Below are 8,740 nucleotides of genomic sequence, written 5' to 3' on the forward strand. Positions count from 1 at the left end.
CTCTCACATCCTTTCTAGCACTAACCTTGTCACCCTGCATTTGCCCTCGTCTAAATTTCAGAAAGTCTTTGCGAGTTCCTTGTTCAGTTCTGCTCATTTTTCCTAGTTACTTCCCTTGGACATTGTTCATTTATACAGACTATTCTGAATGCTTGGCAATTTTATAACTTCAAAAATTTTTCTCCCATTATTTCTTCTGGGTATGCACTTCCTTCTTAGATAGCACATTTGGTTTTTGAAAGCAGAGAAGCCATCTTCCGTCACTTCTGAGAAGATATTTGAGAGATGGTGGCTGCTGGAATCAAAATATTCTAAATTTTAAAATATGTCACAAGTCAATAAATTAATAATAAAATTAAGTAAATGTTTTAAATCTTTGGGATTTAAAAATGTTTGCATCGAGAGAGAGTTAACACAAACTCCAAGTACACACCTTTTGAAATTTTGAGAGTTAAATCCTCAGGTATCAGACAAGGGGCAACTTGTTTCTCTTATGCTTATTTTTTGTGGTTTATATCTGACCATTATTAAACTGAGAGAACACCTGTTTTTATACATTCCTGCATCTGGGACACAGAAAAGCCTGCATCAGACATTTCCCCGCAGCTACTGAAATTTCAAGATAGTTAAATCCTCAGCTATCAGACAAGGGGCTAGAGAACTGGATCCTTTAAACAAGTTGGGATTTTTTAACATTTATTTGAAAGAGTTACAGAGAAAGGGAGAGATGGAGAAAGATCTCCCATCTGCTGGTTCATCCCCCAAACGGCTGCAAGTACCCACCCGGTCCGAGCTGAAGCCAGGAGCCGAGAGCTTGTTCCCGGTTTTCCACATTGGTGGAGTGGCCTGAACACTGAGGCTATCCCCTGCTGCTTCGCTAAGTGCATTAGCAGGGAGCTGGATCAAGACATGGAGCAGCCACATTTTGGCAAGTGCCTGCATGGCATGCCAGTTCCACAAACGGTGGCTTGACCAGCTACACTACAATGCTGTCCGCTTAAATGACCTTTTAGAATTCAACTTCGGGAACTATAAATGGATTTTATATTTGAGGAAAATGTCAAGGTGGGAAATAGTCATATTTATTGAGGTATGAATACCATAATGACAAAAGATGTAATGGAAATTGGATTCCTGTATCTATTAGGGTTCGGGGGTAGGTCCATTCCAGGAGCAAGGATGCCTGGTTCTGTGCAAGCTGCAGCACAGCACTTCCAAGAATCTCGCTAGGACTGTGGGTCAGATCTGGACTCAGCAGCTGCTTAGGCAATGCATGCAGACCAGTAGCTTAGACTGACTCCACAGTCCTTGTACTGCATTTTGCTTCCTGACAAGGGTTCCCAAGGTGACATCAAGAAAAAAGAAAAAACTTGCTAAAGATAAAATAGTCTGAAATAGCCACTTGAGTTTTGCTAATGACCCCTTCGCATCAAATTGCAATGACTTATTTCAATCCTTTAAATATGGATATGTTTTTATTGGTTTCAATAAACTGCATTTTCCCTAGATTAGTCTTGATAAGATTACCCATGGGGGTGGCCCAGCACATTAGGCCACTGCTTCCAATGGTGGCATCTCATATCCAAGGGCTGCTGACTGCCCTGTCTCCACTCCAGCTCCCTGTTCATGGACCTCGAAAGGCAGTATAGCAGCCGCTTCACCTGCGTGGGCCTCTGCCACCATGTATCAACCAGGGTGGAGGTCCTGGGCCAATGCGTCTGTCTGGGGAATGAATCAGTGGATGGAAGATCTCTCTGTCTCATTCTTGTTTTGCCTTTCAAGCAAATAAGTCTTTCAAAATTACATACACTTTTTCTAGACGAAAATAAGTGTACAACGCATAAGCGTTATTTGCAAAATAAACTTAGAAGAAGAAAGCGCATGCCTACAGTCCTACCAGCAAGACTGAAACAATTAGCCAGTACAATATGCATACTGCCCCGTCAGAATGGCTGAGGGCAATTGCATCCCATTTCAGCCCTCAGTACCCAGGGAGCCAGGGAACTAGCATTCGTGTGTACTTCGTAGGCGTACGAAGTCACACAATGCTTTGCAGAGGGGTTAGCTCAAAAAATGAAGACGTGAAGCTGAGACAAATGAAGTTTCATGAAATTTTCGTCCTCAGATGAGTTCTGTCAAAAGCAGGACATGCTGTTTTCACACCTGCTTTGTGAGCAGAAAGCAGCCAGCTGATTCGCTGTAAGCTTGAATCTTAAACTGCACCCTGGTTGTAGCCCTGCCATCCCTAGAAGAGAAAGTGGCTAAGGTGCCAAGTCCAATCAGGAGCTTCAGACACCAAATGAGACTTTCTTGGACATGGCCTCCATCTGATGTAGTCTGTAGATCCAGTAATTCCTTGAATTCCATAATAGGAATCACATGAGGACAGCGTCTCTCTGACCTGGAGGACTTGTGAAAATTCAGTCTTTCTGAGTTTGTAACATGTTTCTAGGCAGTTCTGATTGTTGTCCAAGGACAACAATTTGAGAATCCTGCTTCCGAACTAGGCATTCCACTTTGGCTTACATTCATAACTGCAAGCTATAAAGGTTTCAGGACTTTATCTCCTTTTACTTTTTTAAATTGGGAAGTTGGAAACAAAATTTCCATAAAGCAACTTAAGAACTAAATACACTCCAAAAGAAGGAAAGAGGTCTAGATGACTCTACCAGTTATTCAAGGTTCCTATTAATAACCTCTGCAAAACACACATTGCGATCAGCCGGTCCTCTGTTCCCAATGTATTTTCCTAAGGGCTCATAGCACTTCTCTATCGCCACTGGAAATGAAGAGCAACAGATTTGTCTTTGAAGTAGTCTCCGAGAAGAACCTTATTAACTTTCTGCTGAAAGCAAGCTCTCAACCATAAAGGCCCTAGCCCTATTAGTGCCTAGTACTCTTTCAGTTTTTCTCTTTTTTCTGTCTCTAAGTATGGGATTTGTAGGTTATGATTTGGGCAAGAAAAGCAGGATCCACTCTATGTTCATAACTTTAATATTTCCTAGTTCTAAGTCACACAGGGTGAATGCAAACATCTGGCTTCTTTCTTAAGCTATATATGAAGTTTATTATTTTTATTGGAAAGGCAAATATGCAGACAGAAAGATCTCCCATCAATTGATTCACTCCCCGAGTGGCCGCAGCAGCCAGAGCTGAGCCAATCCAAAATCAGGAGCCAGCAGCTTCTTCCAAGGTCAGCCATGCAAAGCAAGGAGCTGTAAGAAAAGTGGAGCAGCCAGGACACAAACCGGTGCCCATATTGGATCCTGGAATGCACAAGGCAAGGATTTAGCCACTAAACCATCACGTCAGGCTCTCTTTAAATGTTTAATGTTTAAGCACATTTCATAGAAACAATATATTATGTCTTAGCATGCAGCAGAGGGCCTGCCACAATAGCCTAGTGACTAAAGTCCTCACCCTGTATGCATTAGTGTTCTAATCCCGGCTGTCCCACTTCCCATCCAGCTCCCTGCCTGTGGCCTGGAGCAGAGCATGGTCCAAGTGCTTGGTAACCTGTACCCACATGGGGAGACCTGGAAGAGCCTTCTGGCTTCTGACTTCATACCAGCTCAGCTCCAGCCATTATGACCATCTGGGGAGTGAGTCAATGAATAAAAGATCTCTATCTCTTTCTCTCTCTGCATCTATGTTTTTCAATTAAACAACTTTTTAAAATATCCATTGAACATTAAGGCAAAGGATTGCTTCTGTGCTTTTAATTCCATCACATTGAATCTCTAGATCGTTTAATTTAGGATAAGTGAAGAACTTAACATAAAGATTGGTTTTATTTCAGGAAATTTATGCTAAAAAGTATGTCTCGATAAACAATCTGGTGCAAATGGCAGGAAATATAGGGTGGTTGTAATTTCCAAATGCACACTTGAATGTATGACTAAAATGTAATTAATGTATTAATAACTGAACACAATAATACATTAATTCTTGAACCCCAAGGAAAACAGATCCTGCGAAATTCCTTAACTACTGCCACATTATAAAACTTGTTAATCTTTGAAATAAGTATGGGGAGATTACACCTTATCTCTTTTTTTATTATTATTATTTTTTATTGGAAAGGCAGATATACAGAGAGCAGAGACAGAGAGGAAGATCTTCTGTCCGATGATTCACTCCCCAAGTGAGCACAACGGCCAATGCTATGCCGATCTAAAGCCAGGAGCCTCTTCTGGGTCTCCCACATGGGTAAAGGGTCCCAAAGCCTTGGGACGTCCTCTACTGCTTTCCCGGGCCACAGTCAGGGAGCTAGATGGGAAGCGGGGCTGCCGGGATTAGAACCGGTGCCCATATGGAATCCCAGGCTTGCAAGGCGAGGACCTTAACCACTTGCGCCACCGTGCTGGGACCCACCTTATCTCTTAATGTGCTATTTTTTTTTTTGAAGATTTATTTGGGCTCAGCGCAATAGCGTAGTGATTGAACACACCCGGGATTCCATATGGGCACTGGTTCTAATCCCGGCTGCTACACTTCCCATCCAGCTCCCTGCTTGTGGCCTGGGAAAGCAGTCGAGGACAGCCGAGAGCCTTGGGACCCTGCCCCCGCGTGGGAGTTCCTGGCTCCTGCCTTCTGATTGTCTCTGCACCTGCGGTTGTGGCCACTTGTGGAGTGCATCATTGGACAGAGGATCTTCCCCTCTGTCTCTCCTCCTCTCTGTGTGTCTGCCTTTCCAATAAACATAATAATAATAAATCTTTTTTAAAGATGTTTTTATTATTTTTATTGGAAAGATGGATATACAGCTAGGATGAGAGACAGAGAGGAAGATTTTCTATCCGATGGTTCACTCCCCAAGTGACTGCAACGGCTGGAGCTGAGCCAATCCGAAGCCAGGAGCCAGGAGCTTCTTCCGGGTCTCCTACATGGGTGCAGGGTCCCAAAGTTCTGGGCTGTCCTCAACTGCTTTCCCAGGCATGGAGCTGGATGGGAAGTGTAGCAGCCGGGATTAGAACCAGCGCCCATATGGGATCCTGGCGCGTTCAAGGTGAGGACTTTAGCCACTACGCTATCGTGCCAGGCCCTCTTAATGTGCTTTTACTGTTTTCTCTCATAAGGGAAGGAATTCAAGGCTCTCTGAAAATTATAATTTTAATTTGAAATAGATATTTTTTTATCAACAGTGCTGATGATGTACATTATTAAAATGCTGATTTGATAAAATAAGGCAGTCAGCAGAAATGAGAATCCTCCCATACCTTGATTATTGTGTGGTGGCCTAGGAAATGCCAGGACATTTCATGCCCGTTTTCTGAGGAGCCACCCTCTCTCCCATGGGAACCCTTCCTGGCAAAGGCATCGCAAAGCACAGGAGGACTCCCAGAGAAAACACAGTCCCACACAGTCTGACATCACTCCATCACTCCACATGAGCAGGAAAGGATAACGGGGCAGAAAACTCAGCCAGCCTTTCTCTTGTCCTCCTCTGTTGATAGGCATTTCACTAGTAATTGACAAACAATTTAAATCCTTAAATATTTTCCTAGTGTAGAAATGGTATCTCTTTTGTTACATTTCCTTTCTTTCCAGTTTTGAAACTGAAATGATTTTTCATTAGGACATAAAACACATCTTACTGGCCAGTGTTGTGGGTGTGTTGGGTAAAGCCACCACCTGCAGTGCTGGCATCCCAAATGGGTTTTAGTTCAAATTAAGATACCCTACTTCCTATCCAGCTCCGTGCTAATGTGCCTGCAAAAACAACAGAAAATGGTCCAAGTTCTTGGATCCCTGCATGTGGAAGACCTGGAAGAATGGCTTCAGAGCAGCTCAGCTCTGGCCATTGCAGCCAGAGTCCACCTGGGGCATGAACCACTAGATGGAAGATCGCTCTCTCACGCTTTAATTCCTCCTTTCAAAACAAACAAGTAAATCTTTCATTCACAAAATTATGATTCAGGGTTGGTACCACGCATAGTAGACTAGGCTTCCACCCACAGCACCAACATTCCTGTTTGTATCCCAGCTATTCTACTCCCTATTCAGCTCCCTTCTTGTGGCATAGGAAAGCAGTAGAGGATGGTCCAAATCCTGGGATCCCTATACTCATTTGGAGGACCCAGAAGAAGCTCCTAGATTCAGATCAGCTCAGCTTCAGCCATTGGAGTGAACCAGCAGATGAAGGACTCCCCTTTGTCTCCCCTTCTCTTCTTAAATATGCCTTTCAAATAAAAATAAATCTTTTTCAAAAAGCTTGGGCCTAGCACAGTATCCCAGCCACTAAATTCCTTATCTTGAACGCACTGGAATCCCATATAGCCCTGCTTCCTATCCAGCTCCCTGCTTGTGGGCTGGGAAAGCAGTCAAGAACAGCCCAAAGTCTCGGGACCCTGCACTCGTGTGGGAGACCCAGAAGCAGTTCCTGGCTCCTGGCTTCAGATCAGCTCAGCTATGGCCATTGTGGTTACTTGGGGAGTAAATAATTGGATTGAAGATCTTCCTCTCTCTATATATCTGCTTTTCCAATAAAAATAAATAAATCTTTAAAAAAAGAAAAAAAAACATAGCTTGCTTTGAATAAAAATATATTATAGGTCTCCCAAGTGGGCCCAAGGGTTGACTGTCCTTTAAAATCTATTCTGTTTTATTTTGATGTTTCTAATATAAAGATGACTGTGGTGATTAAGACAGCTACAATGTAACTGGTAAGGTCTAGAACATTGTGCCTTACATGACCAATGCAGGCAAGATACAGGAAATAATGAAACTTCTTTCAGGCAGCGGGTGGAATATAATTTCCAAGGAAGGTTGAGAAGAATACTATTTCTTTGAGAAAGAAACTTCATCCATTAATTCACGGAACACTTAGTACCGCAAGTACCAGAGCATGCTTATAGTATCGGCTACAGAGATAAACGCAATAAAGAATGGTCTAAAGCATCCTAACACTGGAATTCCATCCTGTGTTCTCCACAAATTGGAAAGAAGTGTTTTAATGGCTGTTGTTCTATCTTAACTGATTGAAGTGTAAGTTATAACATCATTTATATCATAGCAAAGAAAATCTATTCAGGGTCAAACAATGTTCTAAGATAGAGTTTGGTAAATCCATGAAACTGAGTTGCGTGGAAGAACACCTGTTTCTTTAAAGGGTTTGGAAGGCACTGCCCTGCAAGCCAGGCCACGTTCATCACTGTTTTCTTCCTAAAGCCCAGGACCTCAGGAAACAGTGAGGTCTCAGACAAACTGGCAAGTGGAAATGATCAATGGCATCTTTGATAGTGTGTATAAACTGTTTTTGAAAAGCTGCTTACATTTCACTGACATTTTTCAATGCTGGCATGTATTTATTTAGTCACTTTTCATTTGGTAAGAGCCTCAATGTGTACATTGGAAACAGTTGCTCACTCTGCAGGTGACATATCTGATGTTTCATTTCAGCAAATTTTAGGCCCATGTTATCATTTTATTTTTGTTTCTCTTTCTACATCATCCCTGGGCTTTTTTTTTTTTTTTTTTTTTTTTTTGCAGAAAACTGCATTTCCTTGCGTAGGTATAAAACATTTTAACTAGAAGTATCTGTAAGCCCATAATTACAAGGTTTTGGCAGGCCTCAGAACTGTGCCACTGAGTGCCACATCAACAATTTCGTGGGTACAGCCTAGTTTCAAAAATATCACTGATGGTGAAAGGTTGGGGGGCACATTTTAGTACTTTTCAGTTGGTATGCACATTGGTTTTTAGCCTGTTTTTCTCTGAAGAATGGGATCAAAGCAACAACACGCAAATAGTTTCCCTAAAACACTGAAGAACCACCAAATAGGAAACTAAAATTGTAACCCTGAATTCACAGTAAGACTATGACTAAGGAACTCAAGGCCATTATGACACTCGCTTACACAGACCAGAGGTCAGCCACATTTGGAATGAAAAATACTAAAAAAAAGAAATCCCCTGAGAAAACAAAAATGTCCAGGTTTTGCTTATGAATGAACTTATTTCCTGATAAATGTGACAAGTCTGACTTTCCTTAGATATCCACACATCCCAGGTTTTCAACCTCATCGCAAAGTTAGTTACTACACACGACTGAAATAAATTATTGGCAAGAAGTACACAAAAAGGTACTTGATGTCAGCCCTTAATCAATGCAGCATGAAGTCCCACCCCCACCCCAGGAAAGGAGCTGCAGAATGAACAAAGGAAATGAAAAGGTCCAGCACAAACAGTTGGGGGTACAGTTCCAGACAGGAGGAAACTCCCTGCCCTTGGCGAAAACCAATGCTACCAAAGAAATCTGATTGAAGGAAAAATCTTTATGACTTAGGAACTTAAGAAAGGCCTCTGGACTTTTCCCTGCTATTTGGAACTAGCTCCCCCAGACTGCAAAGCAGCCCTGTCCTGGTCCCTCGCAGGGTTGGCTCGCCAGCGGGAGAGGGCTGCAAGTGGGTTCAGCATTCTCCTGATGGGAAACTTCATTCTTATTCTTTCTGGACCAACAATAAGCAAGGCGTTCTAAAAGAGTTGATCTCTCACAAGTTGAGAACACTCAATGGCAATTGCCAGAAGCTGGGGAAGTGGCTGGGTGGGATGACTGGGAAAGTTGGAGTATTGAGTTACACGTAGTTTGATAAAGAGATCCTGGGAGGAGGGCAGTGCTGTAGTATAGTGGGTCAAGTCTATGACACCTGTATCCCAGTAGTTCCACTTCTGACTCAGCTCTCTGCTGATGTGCCCACGAGAGCAGCAGCAGATGGTCCAAGTCCTTTCACCCCTATCC

Source organism: Ochotona curzoniae, unplaced genomic scaffold, assembly GCF_017591425.1.
Source record: "Ochotona curzoniae isolate NIBS_2020 unplaced genomic scaffold, NIBS_Ocur_1.0 contig_2210, whole genome shotgun sequence".
Classification (NCBI taxonomy): Eukaryota; Metazoa; Chordata; class Mammalia; order Lagomorpha; family Ochotonidae; genus Ochotona; species Ochotona curzoniae.